Here is a 26,632-nt window from a genome sequence, read left to right as displayed (position 1 = left end):
TTAAGCATGTAAATCTTTTCAGAATCAGGATATCATGTAATAAGACATAATCACCATCTTGAAGAAATTATTCACCTACATTGCTAAAACATTAAAATAAGATATACGATAATCCAAACACTTGGCATTAGTTTCTGATTTCATTGTGCCTACTCTGAAAATTATTGTGCACCAGATTTACAGTTACATCAACATTATTATGTAGAGCAAAAGGTAAGTAGTATACAAAGCTGAAATATTAAAACCATTAAAAAGTTATGAGTTTGACAGAGTCCCTACATGTATTTGTGTGCATGCCAAGAGATGCATTTAAAAACCTTTAACTAAAGGAAACTGCCTTCCAGTGATAAAACTGCAATGCCTAAAAGACATTGCTAAAATGCTACCACCACTCTCAAAGGCCAGAAGACCTTAAAAACGGTTGCTGGCTGACAGCATTACACAAAAACATACAGTCTCTTCTGCAAAGAAATAAAGCTGAATGCGCAACATTTCAGAGAAGTTTTGAATAAGTCTATTTGTCCAGCTTACTTCGCAAGGGCTCTGTAGAAAACAGCACCATAAACACTTTCAGTCCCCACACAAGGGCTAAACAAAGAGTCCTCTTTCTAGCCATTTAATCCAGTAATTTATTTTTTCAACCATCACATAAATCGAAACACAGCTGTAACCAATGACTTGCAGATCCAGTTCCCTGCCAGCTGGATCCTGTTCTGCTGAAGCAGCAAGATTTTTACATTGTTCACTTATGTACATCTGGAGAAATCATTTGGGTTCAAAGGTGACTAGAAAAGCTCTTTAAATAAACTCAACCAACAGTGAAGAGAGGCCTAAGTATCTACAAAAGCTACATGGAGTTCCATTTAAAAAGTTATTTTTCTCAAATTAGTGCAAAAAAACAGTTTTCTTCTTTAAACATTTTATGATTATGACATTTTAATTGAATTATACACTCAAATACGTATTTTAGTAATAAAGAAAAGTTTACTGTTCCCCAAGAACTTTCAAACAGTGTCAGTACTCAAAAGTGATCACAGTTATAGCTCGTGTACTTATCACATTTAAAAGAATTGTCAGAAAATTAGTGATGGAATGAAATAAAATATCAAAAATATACCTCAATTCATGCATTTTAGCTATTGCCTAAAATGCCACTCAACTTTAAATTCAAAAAGCAAACAATAAGAAAGCATATACTGTGCTTAGACATGTTGAACCTGAAATCTCTTAGAAGGTAATCCTTAAAATAGCCTTACTTCAAAAAGCCTGCATCATCCCTTACTGCATGAGTCTGCTAGTTAAGTAACAAAAATGTCCCTGACATTTAAAACTGCATACAGTAAATTGATTACAATGCATCATTTCCTTTGGAAAAGCAATCACAAAGCAAACCAGCTGAATCTTGCAGAGGTAAATAACAATGAATATTGAAGGCTCATATAATCTGTATTTTTGATTATTTTTCAGACAAAGAACAGACACTCAAATATATTTCCAGAGGAGACGTTTCATGCCTAGCACAGGCCCCACTAACAAAAATAGTTAAAACGTCGAAAGTACTTGCGCTAGGTTTTGTTTGCAATTCATAAACATGCACTCCACATTACAAAACAAACCAAAAAGTGTCAACAGACATGCACTCAAGCAAGTGAGCAAGACGCATCCAGAACATGCCCCGATTGCTTTGTTAAAGATGCAGTTCATTTACTAAACATGATTAAGAGTATTTCAAAATTCAGCCAGGGTTCACTACTTTAACTGCTTCTTTTCCTTCTTTAATACTTACTGTTAGAGTTGGTTTGAAACAATGCTGATAAAAGTATCCTCTATAGTTGCCATTCTGGCCACATCTCTGCACTGGTTTGATGTTATTCCCCACCACCTCCTCCTTGCAGTTCAAATAAGTAGCTACCTCACCTTCAGCTCATGCTACTTGTTGTCTGCTCTTGTCTGTGCTTCCTCTCTCACTTATAATTATAGGAATACACTGTTACATATGCTATCTGTGTTCTGTTATGAAAGTATTAAAGAAGGAAAACTAAAAAAGAACTGAAAAAAAAAAAAAAGTCCATAATAGTCAAATAAATCAGATAAATTATCTGCAAAAATTAACATGCACAAATCATAGCCGGATAATTGCTACATCACTCCAGGGCAAACTTCAGGGAATTTAGATGTGCATTTCTATACACTAACATATACAGATTCACGTAAACATTCTAGAATTAAAAGTATTTAGTTTGCACTTAATTACAATGTTTCTGGAAAGCTCTCTCCCTTCAGTCTCTGATGTGTATTTATTCTTAACTATGGTTTAGTTTTTGCCTATAATTAATATAAATATCACAAAAGTGAGTTAAATTTGACAGAACGTAAGCTGCAACTGACCAGTGGTTGAGCTTCGGCAACACCTCCCATTATTGTCTTTGCCAAAATCAACCACACAATTAAACAGCACAAACTTTAGTTGCCGTCCATTTACCACAGTTCTTTTGTTTCACTATCAGCTGTCCTGTCTAGGTCAGATTTCATATTGTCAAAGCTATTTGCCTCCATTTTTAATGAACAAATTAGTATTTATTATCCAATTCAGACATCACCTATGGCCCCTCGTGTAACATTATCCGCATGCCTGCTTAGGATTTCAGGTAAGTTAGATCAGGGTAGCTTTGAGTCACAATCACATGCACCCTTCAGAGGCCTGGCACCGTCTAGGAAAAGTAAAGGAGCCTGCACAGAGACACTGTCTGTTTTAGTTAGGTGACTTGAGCTGCTTAGAGAACCTCACACAACTCTTTCGCATCACAGTTGGCAGTACAGATGGTATTCTGATTTACCCAGGAATGTTACTCCCATGGCAGACCCCGAGGCAAAGACTTCAGTGGTTTTTATATTTTTGGTTTAAAACCTAAGCCCCACTGAATGAAGCTCCCAACTGGAAATATAACTCACCAAGCTAGAAAGACTGAATCAGAGATTTTTAGATCTGACATGCAAATTTCAGAATGTGCTAAGCCAGATCTTCCAATTATCTGATTTTTTTTTTGGCAAATGTTATGGGTGCCTCTACCTGGGGGCTTGGGTAATTATGCTTATCTTCTACAAGGCACTTAATTATGCCAGTTTACATTGCCCGCAGTCCTTTATGTAACCTGTTCCACTGAATGCTCTGCAGCAGGGACGAGAAACTTTCTGAGGCTGGGGTGCCAGACTTCACATACCTCTCCCACATTAAAGATAGAGCTTGTCAATAGAAACTGAACAGGGAGCCAGAAGCTGCTGCCATTTAACGATGAGTGATGTTGCCAATCACCTTTTTGGCAGACTCCTGCCCCCATGCAAGGCAGCCGTTCCCATTTGCCGTCTCTCCGCAGGTTTGGAACCCAGGACGTGTTATCTGTAGAATAAATCAGGACATCTGCCAGAAGAGGTGGCCCTCTCTGCCCTCCCACCTGACCTTGGCCATTTATTCCTCCACCTTGCTTGTGCTGACACTTGCATCTTACAACTGCATCGTAAAGCAGACTAGGGAACTGACCCAAAAAGTAAACAGAAGAAATGAAAGATTAGATTGCATCTGGATCAGTCCTTGATCTGGCTCATTAAACAGCCACATAAGCTAAGTGACAGTTCAAAAGGCCGTGTGGAAATGAGTGCCACTGGCAAGAGGATGGAGCTCTCCTTGCAGTGCCAGCCTGAACTTAGGCAGGATTTAAGTAGCCCTGTTCCAGGTTGGAGCCAGGAGCTGTGGGAACCGTGGCCTCCCAAAGTCACCTCATTAGGACTCTGAGAGTCCCCATCTTCCGTCTGTGCCCTAGCCTTGCTACACACCCAGGCACCTATGCTGAACTCTGCAATACAGAATTAAAAATACTGTCGCAAGCAAAGACATGAGACTGTATTACAGACAGAGAGAAATTAGAAGATACAGCCAGAGGAGAAAACACTAGACACTCCTGAAAGAATCATGTAGAGGGCTGTTCAAGGTGGTCAGAACAGTAAATGAGGTATTAGCAACAGTCCTGTAAATAAGTCAAGGCTACAAATAAATGTGAAATCAGGTATTAACAGTAATTATGCAACACACAAAGAAGGGTCTCAGAGATTCCAATACTCCTGAAATGAAAATTATGGCAGAGCTATGGGTAGTTGTGACAATGGAATTAAAACCAGTATTAGATCTCTGATTTTCAGACACTATCAATAAGTTTATTTGAACTTTGCCAAAAAGAGATGATAGGTACAATATACGCGTAGTTACTTGTACAGTATTTGCATGTATCTCATTCCACTTATCCAATACAGAACTGTGTTCTCAGTCAGTTATTGACAAAGGTAAAATAGACTGGCTTAGGATTTTCATGATGTCCACTATAGCCATAAACCATACAGAGAGAACCAATAAATTGTGTTATCTCCATACAGAATACAGCATTTTTATTTTTATTTTTATTTTTATTTTTAATTTTAATTTGGTAAGTAACATGCCTATCAGTGATGTAGTGAGTACACTTTTCATTGCATTTTGATGTACAGGCACGCACCACAAGGCAAACATATGCCTCTTCCTTCACAAATAAAGTGCCATCAGACACTGCATCCGTGTTTGTAAATCATTTTTGAGATGCTGTGTTCTCACACGTGCAATCTGAGAGCAACAACATACGATGAAACATATCATTGTGAAACATATCACATCTATTACTTATGAAAAAAAAAAAAAAGGTGGAATGGCACGATCCACTGCTAGGTCTATGTTGTGTGCTGAATTCCTAAGCAGAACATCTCATCACAATGTCTGAGAATCTCAGCCCAAAAAGGAACTTGTCTCTCTAGAGATCACAGTATCTGCAAGTGCATCAGAAACTTATGTGATGCATGCATATGACAGACTCTGCCTTGGAACCCATCAGCTGGCTGAAAGATACTGACAATGTATGCAACCAAGCAGAAAAATAATTACTGCACAAGTAAAAAAAAAAAAAAAAAAACTTCCAAAAAAACTTTCCAAGTCCACACTAATTTACTTTTGAAATAGCCACCAAAGCATAACTTCCTTTTTAGCAATATAAGTTTGACATAAAATATTAACTTAAAGTACTTTATTTGCACATACTTGAGGAGATATGACCTTGGGTATTGACCTGAGGAGATACAAGCATCATAGAATCATAGAATCATAGTATAATGTAAGTTGAAAAAGATCTCTAAGATCATCAAGTCCAACCATTGCCTTGAATAAAGGCATTTTTGATTATTAGGTTGCAATGACACCTTGAAAGGCACAGTTTCCTCTAAGTAATCAGAGAGGCTCAAAGACAGTAGCAGATACAATCTTCACTCTAACTACTAGATGAAACCCTGCTGTATGAGCCTTGACCTGGGTACAAAATTGTAGCTTAGGACAGCACCTAAGGAAATTGAGTAAATCCTTCTTAATACTTCTGTTTTCTCTGTGAAGAAGGGAAAGCTGCACTACACTTTAGAGAATATACTTCTATGCTAGTAGGTTAGATGCCAGCAGGATAACCAGCAATAGGTGAAGTGCAAACTTTTAGCCTTTTATATAACATAAAAAACGGCCATAATGGGTTAGATCCAAGGGCCTCCTTGGTCAACATCCTGTCTCCAACATTTCATTCAGATGGATGCCAAAGAAAGATTATGAACCAGACAAGCACAGATGATACCATTAACAAAAGAGTATGAGGTGTTTATAAGGAAAGAGAATTGCTTTGGATATTGCTAAGAAAGCTGCCAGGTGGGAAAAATGAATTGTAATAACCTATTTACAGGAACTGAGGGAGGACAGAGGGTAGGTAGGACAGGTAATGAGATAACAGAATAATGAATTGTTATTCTATACTCAATAACACTTTTCTGCTTCCCAACTCCTCTCTATTTTCCATGGATATTATTACAGTGATTTCAAATCCACATTGCAATTGTTTCATAAAAGTCAAATTCCACACTATGCTCAATACCAGTAGCACTAGCTACAGTGTAAAAGCTCAGCCTTTGAACTTAAGTTCTTTGCTGCAAGGAATCTCTCGTTATCTATATGTGAATTACTTCAAACAATCCGTACTTGAAGTTTGCTGAGGAGTGCAGGGGTCCCAAAAGACAGAAGCAACACCAGCAAAACCCAACAGTAGCAGCTAGCCAATAATAATGTGTTGTTAAATAATTACTATTGCTTTCTCCCTCCATCCTAGGATCCTTTGGTATCCATCCCTGGAACTTTGCAAAGAGAAATAAGTGAAAAATTCAACATCTAATATCAAGTTTGGGTATTTCAACTATATTTTTAAAGCCACTTTGATGATACCTTCTCTACGTGTCTGACAAAACATAGGTAAAAGTTATTATGCCCTACATGTTATAAAATATTTTACAGACTATTGTAAACAGAGAAACATTCTCCTAATAAAACACACAGGAAGCTAAGCAAATAAACTACCATATTTTAACATATTACTGGAGCATTAGATAAAGTTCCTTGTAAAGACATAAACCAGCAAACGAGAGATTCCTCTAATGTTCTTTTATTATTATTATTATTATTATTATTATTATTATTATTATTATTATTGTTATGGAGAGGCTGTACAGGGTATAGACACCATAACTATATTTATTTGAAAAAATAAATTACCAAATTTTCACTTGGATTTTAGTTAGATAACTTCCAGCCTTCCTGGCTTGCAAACAAATTCTGATCTAGCCAACTGTGAAAGTCCCCAGATCTTACAAAATGGTTCAATCTAACTTGGAAGTGATCAGAATGTGGTTCAATCTCACTTGTAAGTGATTTTGCTTTGCGAAATAAATCCACCTGCCAGAGAAGTGTCGCATGACCCTTTTCCATACAAAAGGGTTACTGAGCCTTGATGATATTAGAATTTTTCAAAAGCATTTTAAAGCACAGTATTTAAAGCAGTTCAACTTGCCAAACAGCACCATTACATTGGCTTCATTCTTAACATTCAGCAAATGAGTCAACATGCATTTTCATTATTCAGTGAGGACTATCAGCAAGAGTGAGGCAAACAATACCTTAGGACATGTATTGTTTCTTCCTCTCCTCTTCTATTCTACCTCTACTTCTATCTCTCTACCAGTTCTTACAGGTTTACGATTCTTTAAAACTCTCTTCTGTGTTCCTGTCACTAGTTTAGCTAGTGATCTCACAGCAGCAACTTTTAATTTTAAGTACCAGGCATTCGCTCCCTGCTAAATGCACAGTAAGCTACATTAGAACAAAATGCACTTTCCCCCCTAATTTCCAGGGAAAACTATTTTTTGAACTCTCCTTAGTATTTGTAGATTATTCACCTATTCCCAGAATATCAGTGGGGTAAATGAATGAAATGGTATGGCTATGAAAGCCTCTTCAAAAATTATTTATTATTATTTATTATTTTATTAATAATTATTAATCTCATATTTTACCATTTTTTCTACCAGCAAAATACATTTTGGGAAAAGAAAAAAATCCAGTACTTCATATTCCTTTAAAACCATCAACCTTTAGAGGAAAAACAACATCAGCAACCAAGCAACCAAACACAAAAATAAGGAAAGACCATAAAGTCTCAAGCAGCACTCCACATTCATTCAGCTAGAGCCTTAGTATGATTACTTGTGTTCAGTACGGTGTGTCCTGGAATCCTCACACTCCAAGTTTCTCCAGGTTGTATTCTGCTTATAGAAGGCAAGAAATGAATTTTCTTATCGTCTAATCTGAAGACAGGAATTTTCTTTTGATTTGTAAGAATTTCAAATATGATGTTAACAGGTGTGGGAGTAAAATCCACAGTACCTATGTACCTTACAGTTTATTTCCCAAAGGGATAGAATAGACTTAATGGAGCTGTAACATTTATTTCACAGACAACCCTTTCACTTCAAAATAAATCAGCTAAAGTGATTTCAAGCAAAGAATTTGTGTGTGCAAACCCAGTCTTGTCATTTGTTTAGGCCTACTCGCCCACTTCTCTGTTTCAGGACTACAATCAGAATTTACCCAAATTGGCATTGAACATCAATGATATTTACCTGTATCTACCATAAGAAATAGTGGTACCTGAGATGACACCAAGCAAGATATCCATGGATAAATGCTGACTTTACTGAGGATCACTAAAGATTAGTGAAAGGAAATCTTAACATAAGATTAATGAATCTCATTGTTATTCTAAAATAGCCCTGAGTAATGGTTTAAATTCTGTGTTGAAAAAAAAAGTAGAATAAAGATTGTCAGAGGAAACATGGAAACAAAAACATTGTCCATTATTTTGCAGAAGATTAATCAAGTAGAATGAAATTGATAACATTTTAAATGATTGTAACTATTACAATTTTAAGTGAGAATATACAGATCATATATGAAATTCAACTTTTTGAAGAGGCTTTCATAGCCATACCACTTCATAGCTTTCATAGTTTTTTGAATTTAAGTATGTACATAAGCAGCCTGCACTGAAATGAATTTCATTCAATCACAGCATAAACGACCACCACCATGCTGTTAGCAACTCTCAAAGAAGATCGGCAGGAAAAGCACAGTGAGTGGTGTCAGTGCCAGCCTAAAGAACAGTACAAGTATGTACTTTACAGACAAAACAGGGAAGACAAAACAGAGATCAGGCATTAATACAAAATAAATTATTTGGTGGGGTCCTGAATATCACAACTCAGGACACTATTTTATTTCATGCTTGGGTATACAAACATGACCTGAACATGTCTAACTGCAGATAAGCAATAATTGATCTTTTCTTAAATATTTGTTCAACAACATCTTGAGAAAACTTTCTGAAAAAAAAAAAAAAAAAGTTCAGTGAAAACTGGTTAATCATCATGCTAAACAAGAAAGGGAATCAGGACAGATGAGGAGAGATGGTTACAAAATAATTTTAAATACCTTTATTTTGGTTCAGCAAGCCTAATGGATCATTTTTACCTCCAGTTCATATATACTTTTATATGAAAATAAGGATGTCAGAGAACCACATTAGTGGTAAGGATCCATAGCTAGGAAGGACCTCAGAGCATGGCAGCAATTCAATGGAAAATGGATTTTTGCCTGCCTTGATAGGGCTTGAAAGGAGATAGTAATAGCAACACCACAGTGACAGTTCTGTGGCCTGTCTGTTCAGAGAACAGAGGTTTTATGAGGCTATTATAATATTATAAAATGTAGAAAAGAACAAGAAATATCATTTTACAACTAATAGACTACTTATTGACAATACAACAATGAAATGCTTTTAATCTTGAAAATAGGCAATTTAGAGGAGATAAAATGGTAGTGTGTAAGTATGTGAGAGGATGTCGAGCAAGACACAACTTCCAGAAAGAAGCAAAGAAGGCAAGGAGTGCAGGGACTTGCCTTGCAGTTAAGAGTAACTGTTACTAGGTTTCAACTCATTTCTTTGGTTTTGGGGTTTTCTGATATTCTTTGCTGTACTTGTGATGTAGAACAGTCTGGTGAAAGATTAGACAGCAATGTAGGTTTAAACAAAATGTGGATCTTTCATTTATGCTGAAAAACAGATATGTGTGACCATGTTCCACCTATACCAAGTTCAACCTAATTTAACAAAAGAGGAAGTCACACCTCCTACCTCCTTCCCCTACTAAAACCTATGCACCAACAGTTGCAACGAGAGACTGAATCATGGACATCTTAATGAAAACCTTTTTATGGATTTCTCCAAATCCATACAGTTATTTGAGCTACTGCATAATGCACTTTTCTCCTAGAAATCTATTTTAATCAGTTTCTTTTATACAGCTAAAAATGATGCTCATTTCACATTTTCCTTATTCTCCTCTCATGTATTCCATGGGCAAGTATACTGCATAAAGATTACTTCTGTGAATGTGTGACTGCTTATAGTAAGACTGGTACATTTCCTCCACAGACATACAGTTCATTTGCTTACACCGTATGTGATTTACTATTACCGTTACCTTTAAACTCTAGGGAGACACATGAAGCATGTGCCTGGCAGATGCAGAAAAGCAACAGTCTGGCTAACTACAGGTGTAACTATGTAAACCTTAGCTGTGCCAAGTAATAATTATAATATAAGCAAGGAACAAGGACTACTCACAGAAACCCCTCAGCTGTTTCAACAACAGGGCAGACAGGGTAAATTTTGCCCCATGGAGAGAAAAGCAGGACAGAAGAACTCGGCTAACATCTTCACAGATACCTTCCCCTTCTGGACTTCTGGGTCAGCAGATGAATCTGTATGAGATACTCAGCACCCTATAGTGGTTGACCCTACAAGCACGTGGATTTCAGTTTGGCTTTATACAACTAAATTGCCCTGCTGAATGAAAGCACCTACGAACTGGATCTTTCTTGCAGTGACAACCATTTAGATACGTAATGAAGAAAATGCAGTCCTATCACAAACTTAAAATTTGCATCTCTTCTCTTTAACTGAATCTTCACTTAGTGTTGTACTTTGGAAAGAGGCACAACAAATTTATTTGGAAAGAGAGTGTTTTCTTCTCTCCTTTTGTTTATTTCTTCACCAGCCAGGTCAGAATAAGAGATGGTGCTGCATTGTAACTGTACTGTATGTAGATCAATATCGCATAGATAGGATCTTGTTGCAGTTGCTTCTTGTTTTGCGGTGTGGGATTTGTTTTGTTTGGACAATTTTTAAGGGGAGGGGAATAGGCTGCTGCAAATTTAACAGATCATAGGTTTTATTGAATAGTCTACAATGATTTGATCTTTTTCCCTGGTATTTTTAATGTGTTTAGAACCCAACATAGTTCATGAATAGTTCAAAATACCTCTTTCAATGCTTGGTAGCTTTCCTACATCACTAATGAACAATTTTTGACATCGTGTCATCCACTGCTGTATTTCTGGGGGTTCTCTTTTGAAGTTCCCCTCATAATGTGTTTTGGACTTGAGCAACATAGCTAATTGTTCCATTTGCAGATGTTGCCATCTCATTGCCTAACTTTCTTTGCCATTCATTAATACTCTTTTTAAATAGCAACCCTCCTAGGAACGAACACTGGAGCATGCCACTGTAATCTTCTTGCCATAGAGGAGGGCGACTGTATATTTTACTTTAGATTTTTTCATCTAACCATTTTTACCTCATGACAAGGATTTCCCTCATCCCCAGTGACTACTTAGCTTCATTAACAGCTGGTCCTGTGGAGAAAGCTTTTGAAGTCCAAAACTAGTCCATTTGCTGATTCTCTTTTTAATTCTTTTGCAAGATCTTGGTTAAACAAACAAACAAACAAACAAAACCAACCTGTGGTTTAGTGAGGAATTCATTTCCTTTGCAGAAATAGCCCTAGTTACTACCATATTTACATTAGTATTTTACCGTCTTAGTCTAAATATATCCTCCTCTAATTCCTAGTCTCTTTCTATTTCTTTCCATATTCCTGAAATATACTTCACTGGACTAATCTGAAACAGTTTTCCAAAAACTGGTCACAGTATTTGCTGCTATTCAGTTCTTCAGTACAAAAAAAATATTACATGGAAAAATCTAAATAAGAAATGTTCACATCCTTTATCACATTTTTCCAATAATAATTTTGCTTATTGCAAGAACCAAGCAGTATTTTCCCTCTCAGAATACAGAGATTGAGACCTTTTAATTACATTAGTACTAACATACAACAGGCAAAGCAACAGAGGAACTCCAAGGAGAATCAAAATCCTCAGACCTAGACACTTTTATTTTTAACCCTTCAGAACGTTTCCTTTTTTATAGTCTTGAGTTGTAAATTTCCCAGATGAACCCTTCCCGCTTATGTGCTAAACTTTATTCTCACATTTGTGGGATTTCAAAGTTGCGTGAAATTCATATCTAAAAAAATTGCAATTTGTGATTACCTCATTTTGTACCACATTCTTTAGAGTTAAGAGAACACCCCTCACATAAAACTTTCAATTTGTCATTTCTAAGGTGTAGAACATACAATTCACAGCTTGTGGAAAGTGGGAGTGCAATGGATGTAAGACAATTTGGAGCCCTCTTTATCCTGTGCTGCTCTGCATCTCTTCACCTAATTTAGCTGAGCAAGGAGAGCTCAGCTGCCCATGAGCTCCAGTAGTGGTCCTCCTTGGCACCTCCACAGTACAGCGCATTGGGTTCCTCCAGCTGTGTCCTGCCATGATCAGAGTGCCCACGGTCCACAGGGCTGGCCTGGAAGATGACCTAATGGGCATTTTCTTGCTCCCTGTGGCAACAGAGCTCTCCTACAGATGGACCTGGGGCTTCTAGGGATGTTTCTGACAGCTCTGGTGCTCTTTGCCATAGAAGGGGACCAAGGGCCAGGTGAGGATAAAGAACAGGTGAAGTTGCATGCTGTAGGCATGAGCATTTCTTCACCTTCCTTAATGAAAAGTCAATGCTGCAGATTACTTAGAGAAAAAAACTTGAACTTTTCAATCACTGGTTCACCTTCCTTGTTCATACGCCATATTCCTGTCATCTTAGACAGTGAAGATCAACAAAACCAATTTTAGTTCTATTTGTACAGTCAGCTGTACTTTCAGGATCCATTGAGCCTTAGTACTTGAATTTCAATCAATGCTGTTTACTTAAAATACCTTCATTACTGAAGTCTTTATATGTGCATACATTATGTAGCTTTTAATATTTATGACAATGAAATAGTATTATTAAATTTATGTTATTATTAAATACATGATATGCATTAATTTCAAGAACTGAGGAGCAAGCTGCATAATTACTACATTACAAAATAGAGTAACACAAAATACATCATACTCATAAAGAAAACATTCATATGTGATGCATGGCCTTCAAACTGTGAGATGCTACTTTTTAATTTAGAGCATTGAGGCCAAACCTTTAACAAACTGCCTAGAAAGAACTTTTACATGCATATTTTGGACTAGTCTTGGTCTTGGCAAATAAGGTTAGTCTGTTGATCTTGATGATGATAATGACATTTGGCAGGAGCTTGGTCAAGTCACTTAATTGTTCTGAGCTTTTGCCACATCACAAAAGGATGTCAGACTCCCAGGTACATCCTTTCTATTTAGAAATGCTTATGGAAATGCATTAAATAGAGGTACTTAAAATAAAAAAGACACAAGGACTTTTGCTTTCAGAGTAACAAATCTGAATGCTTTCCTGAGTATAAATGCCCATTTAAAGGCTTCAATGAGACTAGGAGGGAAGAAGAAAGAAGTTTGAAAGTTTGTGTATTTCTGTATTTTTCTACCTATTTTCTATTGCTTGGTGTATGTATTTGAAAAGCCTTATACATGAATGTATCATGTTTAGACGTGCATCACACTTAATCCACTGAAATGTCCAGTGATTTTTTTCATAACGCTGTGAATTAGACTTGGAAGTTAATAGCTTTACATTTCTTCCACATTCTGATTACAACAATAATTTTAAGTGGATGCCATTGCACTTCTGTATATGAAGCTGACTTATCTTTAGATAACAGACTCTATTTCCCAAATGATACGGTTAACAGAAAGATAACAGCTTAGAGAGTTCACCTGCAAACATTATCTAGGGGAAAATTATGAAAAAGATTTATATTTTTATATGATAATTATTTACATTTCCTTTTTTTTTTTTTTTTATTGATTAACTGCATTGCTGTTGTGCAGTTTCAAATTAACACTCAAATTTACACTTATTGGATTATGTTATTCAGAAGATGCTAAGACTTTTAAGTACATGGCCTTTTAAGATCGTCTAGTCAAATATCAAAGGACAATTTTCTTTGTCTAATAGATGGTCATTAATGTTTCATTTCTCCTTTGACTTTGACCATTCCTACTGCTAGTAACAAAGCCCACTTCTCTTGGCAGACTGATTTAAAAAAATGATAATACTTTCTCTGCTTGCAATTTCTAAAAACAAACAAACAAACAAAAAAAGACAAACAGAAAAAACAATTCTTTTGTTCCTAAAAAACTTGATTTAGTTAAGACCTCGTCTGTACACTTCCTGTAGTTTCATGTCTCCTCTCTAATTGTCTTTTAGACTTCACACAACTATTTCCCTGTAGCACAGAACTATTGTCTGGCTACACACAACTATTTCTTTGCAGCTGGGTGAACTCCTAGGTCCAAGTTTACAGAAAAGCTCTCATGGTTTAAGAAGGGACAAGAATTCACCATATTTCCTAAGTCACTTATTTGTCTTCCTCTTTTTTGAGTATAGATGAAGAAACTTTTACACTGAAAAAGTAATGAACTGGTGAAATTACACTCAAGAAAATTTCACCCTGGAACAAGGACATGTTGTTGTTGTTGTTCTTAACTAGCCTCAAATTCATAAGAAAGGTTAATATTCCAAAACATAATTATAAATTACATGAATTTGTATCCTTTTAATCAACATGCAAAAAACCATCCTCAGGTTACATCTCTTAGCACCATTCAGATTTTTTAGATTCTGTAACAGCTCTTAAAGATGAACGAAAACCATGTATACAGAGACAAAGGTGGAAGAAAACTGTAGATATTAGATAATGGTCCGTCTCCCTTACATTCCACAGAATGAGAACTGAATGTGCATGATCTCATTAAGGAATGTTCCTAAACATTTGTCAAGTATATATAACCACACACTTGCTCCAATCAACAGGTTTAAAGTTTAAAGCAGACTTAAAATTGCTGAAGTGCTCTGCAGATCTGAAGCTACACAGCATTTTTAAAAAGAACAAGCATTTTCATATGCTATTGCATTTAACAAAGATAGCTACATGTCCAGTATTTTGAGCACTATGCTACGGACACTGACAAATGATGACTGTGCCAGAATTTTATTTGCATATTTTAACTTCCTTCGTTAAGGACTTTATTTCTTCTTATAGGCAGGATTTATACTTTTATAGTATTTGGATGTCCTCACATTTGAAATGCAAAGTTAAGTCTGAAGAATTTGCCTTTATTGTCAGTGTAATACTGTGAGTAAAAAATGACATTAATAAAACTAATGTGCCTAATCCATTATAGACAATTTGACTTCTCGGTATTTCCTACTTTCACGTATATTAAGTGAAATATAGACTTATATTAATGAATACTTACATTTCTTTATGCACAAATTCTGTTTTTATTAATGCTAGATCTGAAGTAAGTTTTTACTAAGTGAGAATTTCTACTATCAGGCCTTTTAAATGTTCTATCACATTTGGGGATTTACGTTTAAGAGACGTGGTATGGGAAACATATTGACAGAAAGCAACTATAAATCGTAAATTTCTCTCCTTTCTATTAAATGGAAAGAAGAGAAACAACCGACTGATCAGAGCACTCAGTAGAATTTTGCAACACATATTTTTTTAAAATAGTGAAAAATATTTGTAATTCTCTCTGACGAGAAATTAGTATCAAGTAAATTATGATTGTCTCTTAATATCTAATATTATTTTAAAATATTTTTATTTTTCCTCTCAATACTGCCTTGAATGTGAATCATTTGCCTTTATGTTACAAAGCTTTGTATAAAACAAAATCTTTGAGGATACCTTATAAGAAGATCAAGACAAAGAAATCATTGTTTTATTACCACAATAACAGCCTGTTTTGTTCTTTAGCCATTTAATTTAACATGTAATCAGCCTTATAGCCCCAAACTCTATTTTTTACAATGAACGTAGCAATTTGTAATAACATTATTTGATAACTCATAAATAAACACATTCTTCTCAAAATAAGAATCTGGACAAAAATCTTCAAACTACATTTGGATGCTGAATATATAGGGTTTAATAACAAAAAAAGCTCAGCTTAAGATCTTAGTATTTCTCAGCATAGATGCTGCTGTTTTAACATGTTCCATAACCTCCAGAAACTTTCACAGAGCTGAAAAATCTGAAGCAGCTGAATTTTCTTTAAGGTGATGGAAATTTATAATGACTTGACCAGTTTAGTGATATTTGGGGAATTAATGAGCTATTCCATCAATATGCATCATGTGGAACTGCTGTTGCACTCTGGAATGAGCTGATAGACCACCATTCTATGTCTGGAAGTGATCAGCAGTCAATAACTTCATTCTCTCATAAAGCACTTAATTTTAAAAGGAAAGAAGTTCTGTAACCTCAACAACTCTTCAGTGCATGGTTTGAATCAGAAATATTGCTACTTCTAGCGCCACTGCACATACTGTTCTTATTCACGCAAATGTTTAACATTCTTGATTCTAACTAGGAATTTCCCTAAATTAAGTTCTGTGGTAACAGGATGCTGATTAATTACAGTCCATATAAAAGCTGGGGTTATCTTTGTCTTTTTTGCATGAGGCTTTGGAGTGTTTTATATTTCTCATTTATATAAATAAACTGAGCAGAGCAAAGGAAGGCACCCACACGAACTAAATTCTCCCGTATGTTGACACTGTGCAGTAATAATATGGCTGTGCTATAATCATTTAGTGTTGTCTTAGACAAGACTGAACTAATCGACATTATTAGATACATCATCTAATTGTGTCAGTATTTAGGCAGACTTATGGTTATCTGCATGTTCTCACACTGGATTTTAAGTTTATCCTCAGCTTTGAAATTTGTGGGTTCCTAATACTTGAGAATGTGGGATAATTTTAAGATGATTTCAATATGTCTGGAATGTATGCTACCCTCAATTACTACTCTTCAGACTTACCACCCCTCTAATTTAGACTTCTTTCTTTATTAAAAAAAAAAATATATTGAATAGGCAATACAAAAACTTATTGCTGTGAGGTCTTCTGTTTATTTACAAATATGAAATTTTGCCTGTATATCTCTATGTTTAGAGATATAACTTATATGGTTTAATAAGAAAAAAAAAATAGTTGCAAAAACGTATCAAGACAGATGCAGTAAACAATGCAAAGCTGTAACATCCTCATGTCTTTTCCTCACATCTACATGGCCAGAGACTCTTTCCTGAGTACAAATGCAGTTGGTATAGTCCCATTCCTTTTATTCTCTCTTACTCTGTATGCCTCCTCAATTTCCTTCCTCTTCTTACATCCTCTCATGCTTATCACATAATAATTCATCCTCCCTACTCCTTCCTTCCTCCCACACAGATACACTCTGTGCCTCTTTCTCCTTTCTTCATTGATGAATTCAGGTGCAAAGGTTTAGTTGTGGAAAAGGTAATGAAAAATTACCATTAATTAATCAGTTGTTAGCTCCTCCCTGTTTGGACCATTCATTTCTAAAATCTATAAATGCATACTGCTAAAGATTCAAAAAGAAGTCTTATCTTTAAAAAATAACTGATAAATTTCAAAACCAAATAATCTATTTTCATGTCTTGCAATCTCTGCTCTTTGAATAAAACATACAGTTTGAAAATAAATAGAAGACTGTGGTAGCTAGCTCTGAAATATATGTTCTGTGTATGGTAAATTCTTCTTACTAACAAATAAAAGCACAGAAAATTTCCAAAAGTGACAAGTTACTTATTGTCAATTAAAGTTTTGCAAAGTTGATCCCTCAGACTGCTTTAAAAGCCCATTATTTTACAAAACTCAAAAACTGAGATTTTAAGTTTTCTTTGAATAAATATTGAAAATAAGATTATGGAAAAAAAAAATCCTCAAAAAAGGAAAAACATTGCCAATCCATTATTTAAAAAGTAAAGTTTAAAGAAGAATTTTCCTTCTTTAAATATTTTCACACTGAACCTCACTGAATTATTGTTGAAGCACCTGAGTTCAAGTTCTGCCAAGAAAAAGCCCTAACAAAGCTGTTTTCTCAGATTTACATTAAACCTCTGATGAAGCATCTGAGTGCAAGTTCAAATAAATTAAAGGCCCGATCAATAAAACTGGAAATCAGCCTTGCAAATTGTGTTGCCTACTAAGGACTGCCATTAAATTAGAGTCAAATCAAATTACATGAATTAACGAACAGCAGCCACTTCTCCTGCTTAAGAAGGTGTCCTTAACACAGCCCTACGCCACCTGCAGATTCACACAGCCATCTGCTCCAGGCTACCAGGTCCCACCTTGGTGTGGGCACAGCCTGGGAGCTGTGCAGCCCCACGCCACAGCCTTGAACCACAGCCCTTATTGATCCACTTTGGTATTTCCAGCAGCTCGCACAGCTAATAAAGAACGCATTCATTAGACAGGCTGCATGTTTACTTCCAGAGCCCAACCCCCCCTGCCTGTCCGGTAGCCATGGTTCACTCCTGTCTACAAGCACCAGGCTGCCCATACCCACCCTTGGTGGGGCAGCAGCGGCCCTGTGCCCATACCCATGCCCATCCCCACGCCCATGCTAGCTGCCCCTGCCCCAGCAGCAGAGTGGGGCTTCCAGCAGCCCTCAGGATGGTGTGAGGGCTGAGGCTGCCTGTCCAGCCAGCACTCCCTGCCCGCAGGTGCCTTCACGGCAGGAGAGCGGGCACAGAGCCATCTCCCACTGCAGACCACAGCACAGGATGCCCAGGGCAGCTCGCCGAGGCCCAGGGAAGATCAGGGGCTCCTTAAAGAAGGTGCAAGAGAAGGGGCTGCATGCACCAGCACGGCTGGCAGCAGCATCCACAGGTGCATCAGATGTGCAAGCTGCTTTCTGTTTACATTGTTGGCCTCAAGTTGGCCAGAGCATGAAGCTTTAACTGAGTTTTAACTTCACTAAGTGTTACAAAGTACTCCAGTTTTTCAAAGCTGTATATGTCTCTATGCTGCTCATATTATCTTGTTTTACAACAGCAGTAGGAATGAAATTAGGTCACTATTTATATATGGGGACTGCATGTTTAGACAAGAACTTCATGTTCAGAAGCATGACAAAGAGGCAACACCGAGAAGTTTATGTATTTAACATCCTGCAATGGGGTCGATTATTAAGAAGCTTCCGGTCAAAAAGCTGTAAAGATGCCTATGTGTCTGAGATTTCTCTTTTGTAAGTTGCCCACATGCTGTAAATCAACAGTATGCAGGCTCCTAAATGTCCAAGTCATTTTGGGAAAAAGGTAGCAGCATGTTACATAAAGTATGAGTTCAGTTCTTAGATTTGTCACTAAAATTTACCTTTTGGCCATTCAGGTACATTTTTACTTCAAAATGAAAATAACAGTAGAGATATCTATACGTTCTTCTTGTATTAGAAGCTGAATAATTCACCAGGAAAATATACTTCACAGTATTTTATAATAATGCCTCTCAAAAACCCCTTTATCACCACAGGAATCGTGTCCTTCATAAGCAACATCCTGAGTAAATGCTATCTAAAAAACAAAAATATTTTTTTAACAAAACCTCCCTGTGGCTGTACCGAGACTTCCAGCTGTGTTACTTCAGATGGACTCAGGCACGCAGTCTGGTCTCCAAGTTTATGTGAGCAATAATCAATATGCGCTGATTACTACTGAGCATTTTCAGACACTGCCTTCCTATAAAGCCAGTGAAGAGACACAAGGACAATATGTGAATTTAGGAGGTCTGAGCTTAGTTCTTTACAATACGCAACCTAGAAAAGGATATTTGGGCAGTAAGGCTGAAGAAATTGGAAGTGGATATGGTCAGATATGTTCCATTGGATAAATCTAGCCTAAATCAAAAGTTGTTAGCATTTGGACAAAGAAGCAAAACACATTACTAATTGTGGAGCTGAACAGCTGCATTGGTCTACTGGCTCCCCGTACCCGAGCCCACAAAGATGCCTGCACTCAGTGACACCGGCTTCAGCAGAGGCCCTCAAACACAAGGGTCCAGAGGCATAGCTGCTGTGTAAACTAGCTTTGCCACTATGAGTGGTGGCCTTGGTACAACATGCTCAAAACTGCCTTGGGTAGGTAACCTGCAGAGGATGTGAATAGAAGCACGTTTCAGTAGATCAGTCACAGGCTACTTCAACATAGCATAAATCATAATTTAATACAAAGTCTACACCGCAGACATTCTTCTCCACATGAAACACTCAACTAACACAGGTGAATCTGAGGGGTTCAAAGAACTTACAGAATAAATCCACTTCAGCTGTGTACATTAAGTGTATTTGCGCTTTCTGAAGAGGCAGAGAGGCTGGAGATAGAAATATCCCCCAATAGTGGAAGACTCGTGGGAAAAGCTGTGATTGAGAATGGTAGTCATGAATTCTCAACCCCGGACATGTGAATACTTGGAGACATGCTCAAGCCATAAGGCTTCCCTTGGTTCCCATGTTCAACTCTCCCAGTCATAGGCACTCTACTTCCAGACCCAGACTGAACACCTTTCCTGTGCAACCTTCCAGGAAACCAACTATTACAGCGATTTACTGCAGCCCAAATACTGTCCCTAGTCTAAAAGGGAAGTTCTTTCAAGGGATGGTGAAGTTGTCCTAGGAAAGTTCCCATCTAATGATTTCATCCTCCTCTGGGAAGTTAACAAATTTGTCTCAGCAAACATTGAAATATATGAGATGTACCCCCCAATAAGTGCTTATTTATTTATTTATTTATTTTAATCAACGTAGTGCAATGCAGAATAAAACTTATACATACATGTATGTATATGCATACATACAAAACATTTCAGGGACTGACAGTTACCTTTTCCCAGGCCTGTAAGTCTGTTTTTATAATGCAGTTACCACAAGGCTGGGTGCATGTTAGGGAAAAGTGAGCCTTATAGTGTATTTAACGTCCAGGGACTTAGCTTGAAATATATTCCACGCACACACAGCTTGAGCAAAGTCAAACCCATTGGTCTCAAGCTAAACCTACAAAGGTAGCAGTACCAAACAGCTTATTCTCCTTCCCTGCTGGACAGGCATTAGCAGAGAGGCCTCATGGAGAATTTGGTTTGAGAAAGCTTTTGCAGTCTGCTAACTATAAACATGCAACAACGCTGATCCCACTCTTCTCTCACGCTGTCAGGGTGTTATTCCCTGACCATCCCTGTTGCCAGCATATTCTTTGTCATTGCCATCGTAGTGTCAGGAAATTAAGAATCAAATAAATAAATAAATAAATAAATGAATAAAATCAACCAACCAACCAACAAAACGGCTGTGTATAAACGACAAGTATGTGGAGACAGAAAAAAGAAAAATGAGGGAGCCTGCATTTCCTAGATAAACCACAGATAAAACCAGATAATTCACTCTCAACCATGGAGATAAAGCTTTAGTTGAGCAGACTCATAACTCTCAGATGAAGGCAATAGTGTAGTATGTTAGCTGCACATTAAAAAAAGAAAATGCCTCCCCTCTTTTGCCCAATTGCAAAAGTAAAGTAGGCAGTACAAAAAGGCTGTTCAGACTCTTAGAAGAAGGATTAATCTGCTATGCTCTATCTGTATCCTTTTGGTAAGGCTCTTGGAGCAATGGTTGGAGCATATCAGCATCAGTCTTACTCAAACCAGTCAACTACATCAGTCAGAGAGCCTCAAAGTACAGCATTTTAGGGGTGAGATTTCTCTGTTTAAAAGGAGGTGCAACAAAGGCAGGAGAGAGCGATGTGATCCATGGCTATTATTCTGTAAGATCAAGTAAGCTGTCAATCACATTTGCAAGAAAAGAAATAAGGATACTGGACACAGTTCCAAACAAAAGAGAATGTCATGCTAGAAAAGAGAGGCATCATCTTTGAGGTTTTATTCAGGCTTAGTAAATATTCCTAAAATGACTTCATCAACGTGAGCCTTGCTCTTACTGCTTCCAGAAGTAGTAGGAAAGAAGAGGTGACAGAAACAAAACAGAGTAAGAATTTATCTGAAATTTCCATATAAATTATATAATTTGCAATAAAATACAGCTGAAATATCCAGAAGCCCTGTACAAAATTACTCTACCAAAAGATCACTCAGATGTAAATATTTTTACTATGTGAGAAAAGACAAGGCTGAAATCATTTAATTCTTCTGTGCTATGTAATGCAAAAGCATTAGCTTTTCAATCTTGTATTTAACTATGCTATAAAAGCAATATTCACATTGCAACAGGGCTTGCCAGATGTATTTAATTTTAGTTTTATTAAAAATACCAGAAGCTGCTCTTAATAGATAAATGAATGTCATATGAAACCACATCCAAACAATTCAAAAAATTTCAAGTGCACTTCTACTCCAACTTTATCAGTCAAATGACCTATCACAGGTCTCTTGTTGAAGAGTTTCAATAAACAAGTTTTAGAGGTTACTTTTTTTTTAAAGAACAGATTTGAAATGAAAACATTTTCTGGGATTGCTTTTAAATATTTTACCACATTTTTCCCCAAAAATCTCTAAAGAACTGCAACCTGTTTGAAGATGAGGAAGTTAGATGAAGCATGAAACCAAGTGAAACACATCATTCTCTTCTGCTTAAGTGGAATGACAAAAACAGGAAGTGCATCAGCTACAGGAAAAAAAAAAAAAAAAAAAAAACATTTTATAATGACTTTCAGCTTTCATAATACAAATCTATTGGATTATTTTTAACATCTTAAAAACACGATATCAGCTATATTGACCCATATTCACTTATATGTTTTTGACAGTTCTATGCTATTTCAACAACATAAAATTGCTAAAAGCTTGCTTTTCCTACTCTGGTCAACTGGATTAATGGCAGCTTTATTCCACTGAAAGGGCTCAAAAAGGCTGGGCTCCAAACACCCAAACTCTGTAACTTCATCTGACCCACAGTTATTAACTCAGAAATGTCCTTTTAATTATGTTTTCTTTTGACATGACTCTGGACAGAGGCATTCTGGGCTGCAGATGGAAATCCAAACTCTCCCCATCTCTCTGGAGTGAGTTAGCTCTTAAGGCAAACAGGATCTGGCATTAAAGTGGGTTTTCACCAGGTTGCAAGTTTCTGAGTTCGGAACCAGGGTTAAGGCCTTGGATCATGCTTAATCTTTACCAAGGAAATTGTGGCCACAAAAGGGTGTTGGGCCGGTCAGTATCTCCGCAGTAATGAAGGCAGTTGTTCTGTAGGACCAAACTTGTGCCAAACACCTGTGTCTCCCCAGAATAACAATGGAAGCTGCAGACTGCTTACTCCTAAGGATTTGTCCCCAGATATCCTAGCGGGTATTTCTCCTACATCCAAGAAGCAAAGTAAAGGCATACCAGTATGGCTTGCTTATAGGAACAAACACTGCTATACAGACCCTAGATTTGGAAGACGTTCATGTTAACCCATGTTACAAAACGCATTTATTTGCTGCAGAAGTCACATCGCAACATAATGCTGAATGCTACACAACTGAATAGTATTCCACCAGCACTTTAAAGGTAAAAAAAACACGCCAGACTTTGCCTAAAAGAGACAATATGTTTTATGGCTTTAAAATGAAATCACAGAAGACCTAACTCCATCCATCTGTTCTTAATAGAAGTTTTTTTTCCCTTTGTTTTTCATTCTCCACCTTAATCCGCTTCAGAATTACCTCAGTCTCATTCATTTTTGCTCGTAACTTGATAACTCTTACCAAAATAATATATTGCACATTACAGGGTAAAATAAATAAATAAATAAATAAATAAATAAAATTAAAGAACAGAGAAAGAAAATGTATATTTTTAAAGCTAGTGATGCTGCAATGGAAATTTGCATAGCAACCTGTAACTATGCCTGATAGAATTACAATTTTATCATGCATTTGAAGGTCAGATGAAACATTCCCACATTTTCTGCATCAGTCATTTCTATTTGGTTCAGCTTAGTATAAGCAATCCCCCTTATTTTGCAACTAATTGAAGAATTAATATAAAAGGATTGAACACCTGTTGCCCTGCTGGCAGAAAACAGCAATTAGAATTACAGTGGACTTAAAGTAGAAGAGAAAAATTTTAAAATAGAAGGGGAAGAAAACATACTGGTGACCAGAGTCCTTTTGAATCCACAGAGGATATTACAGTTTTTATTCAGATTGTGAGTGGTCCCTGTTAAGCTTCCTTGGTTGATGGAGGTCTCTTCTCTATCCCCCCATTTAGCCATTGCCCCCTTAAGCATTTTCCATTAGCCTGGAGTAGCTCTGATTCACTCAACATGCTCTCTCCTCGTTCCCACACACTTTAAGACAGGCTTAAAATCCATTGTATGTTCCCCTAACTGTCACAAAGATCCTCTTTACCAATTTCCTATTACAAGCATTAATAACTGAAAAAAAAAAAAAACTATTAAAAAGAGAGACTAAATCCATGTTCATCTCCTCCTTTTATTTGTTATCTAGGAAAGTGGTTAGGCAAGCCTTAAGCTGGAGTAGAAAAAGTCAAATGTAGGGACCTGCAAGTAACTGATTTTTTGAATAGACAGAACTAAAAGGAGAACAGTAATCACAATATGAGCAAGCATCAAATCCACTTAATATAAGAATTCTTAACTTTCCTTGCTGCTGCAGAAAACTAAAAAAAAAAATAAAAATGCATGCTGGGGTTGTCAAACATTTTTGTCTGGTCACCTGCAATAAAAGTAAAGCAGCAAATGCAGAGGTACGAAATAAACCATAGAAAGAACTATTTGCTATTAAGCCACAGCACCACCGGGGCATGGCTCAACTCTTTAGCCTTATATCAACAAATCTTAAACCATTTTTAGGCAGAATTATCACTGTTACCATTAATAGTAAATGATTAAGTTCTACTCCTTTCCCCTTTTCAGTGAGAACTATGTTAATACAGACAGCATTGTTTTTTCTCAGCTATTTCAGAATGAGCATCGTTGTCTGCTCTTTATGTGGCAGTAATGCCTTCTACCACAGTGATGAGAACTGAATGCATCTTTAAGGACATTTTCAGAAGCAGGGCCTCACTTGAAAAATCACGGCTGATAGACCAGCACAGTCCTTTCCCCTTTCATTTCATAGCTGTTTCTGGGAATGGCAGAAATGTGAAAACACTTTCTTAATTTCTTTGCTAAGATATCTACTTATGAGATGTATATATCTAATGGGATTTTTCCAAGATAAGGAAGACTGAAAAAAAACCAGCAACGATGAAACAGAAATGCACAGCTTAGGACATAAACATCAGCAGAACTCCATAAGCACACCTTCATCTTCTATTCTGACTGGGATAAAATATATGTTTTGCCCCTTGGTGTGTTCTGGCACCCTTTTTTTAAAAACGGTATGGGACAAAGAGGCAGCAGAGGGCCCGAGGAGGCCTGGTTCTGTGGCTGGCACCCAGCCTGCCCAGGAGGAGGTGAGGCCACCCAGAGTTGCACCCCGCCACCCCATGGGGTGGGTGCCCAGGGCTGGCGGAGAAGGAAGCCGTGTGTGTTGTGCCTCCCCAGAGTGGTGCCCATCACTTCGGGGTAGCTCGCGCAGGGAACACGCCTTCTCAAAGTCCTCCTGGTTAGGAGGACTCAAAAGATGCATCAGAATGTCTGTCGGGGCCAAAAATAATGAGAGTGTTAGGGGTCAGGACTAAGGTAGGCTGACAAGCTGTGTCAGGCCATGGATGCTGAGACTCCAGGATGAGATCAGGCTGAGTGACATATGAATCACACAACAGTGAAACACAGCCGGGGCTGCAGTGTCTATGTAACACTGAGTTGTGTATGCACAAAAAAGGAATGTCATAAACCCAAGGAAGATTGAGACCGACTTGTGATACCGCCCCTTGCTACCCAAGCAGCAGCATGTAATATTTTTTGGAAAGTGTTATAAGGACAGAAAGATTTGTTCTTTTTCCTTTAAAAATAATGTGCATCTGAATATAAAAAATATATAATCAACTATGTAAGACAACCTATTTCTATGGAGGAAGAATAAAGCATTAAATACTCAGTATTTTTACGAATTTATAAATCAAAATGAAATTTTAAAGCTTTCTTGTTAATGGAATTAAAATCATCATCAGTCTTTCTTAAGTGTCTGCAGTACACAGTCACAGTCCATTAAGAGAACATGTTAGTATTGTTCGTAACAGGATGTAAATGAAATAATCAAGTAATCAGGACTATTTCAACATCAATAAAGCCTCAGAGTGATTATTATGTACAGCCATGACACAATACCTTTTTGCATACTTTCCCTGATCAGATTAAAGTGATGATGAATTCCTCGATGGCTCGAGTGTGCTCCAAGGAAAGCTAGAAGGTTGTACAGTTAACTCCCAGGGTGTAACTCTAAACCATACAACCTACTACCTCAACCCGGATGCACACAGCTTCCGACGGTGACCATAAAGTCTTCTTCACTTCTTCAGCATTTCTTTGAAATGTGACAGCAGCCACAGGCCTACATATTTCCCATGGGGGTAGGCTTTCAACTGTTGAAATAGTCTGAAGTTATTCCCCACTTTTTAGACAATAAGGCATATTCTTAGATTTTTCTACTGCAGAGGTAAAAATTATCTTCCTTCATGTTTACATGTGTATAAAGATATAATGTGTGTGGTTTGTATGTATATATATGCATATATATCTGATAGGAATGATGCAACTAGGTTTCTGGATAAGAATGACCATTTGGCTTTATTTTAAAATAAAAATAAAATATAAATTTAAGTCTCTTTTTTTTTTTTTTGAGTGTAATACCTTATAATGATATATTTACTAAAGCTAGCAAATGGTGTATCCTACTCTCCCTCATTGAAAACCTTACAATTTCCTCACGTTTCTTTGTAAATTTTAGTACGATATTAAGCCAAAGGTTGCTTAAAGCACCAGATAACAGAACAAATTACTTATGTTGGAAGATAAAGCAATGGACAAGAGA

At 36.9% G+C, this 26,632-nt stretch overlaps 1 protein-coding gene across 8 annotated transcripts in view; it reads right to left on the bottom strand.

Moving 5' to 3' along the window:
* LOC121079132 overlaps window positions 1-26,632 on the bottom strand; it is a 242,263-nt gene that overhangs the window by 12,158 nt on the left and 203,473 nt on the right. Inside the window, exon 9 of one of the 8 annotated variants that reach the window (XM_040576066.1) lies at window positions 22,328-23,006. The exons of the other annotated variants lie outside the window; for them this stretch is intronic. The gene's annotated coding sequence lies outside the window, so the exon portion shown is untranslated. Of the gene's footprint in view, window positions 1-22,327; window positions 23,007-26,632 lie in introns of those variants that run through there. 8 annotated transcript variants of the gene reach the window in all.

This window comes from Cygnus olor, chromosome 1 (assembly GCF_009769625.2).
Source record: "Cygnus olor isolate bCygOlo1 chromosome 1, bCygOlo1.pri.v2, whole genome shotgun sequence".
Classification (NCBI taxonomy): Eukaryota; Metazoa; Chordata; class Aves; order Anseriformes; family Anatidae; genus Cygnus; species Cygnus olor.
This window is presented reverse-complemented; position numbering and strand designations above follow the sequence as displayed.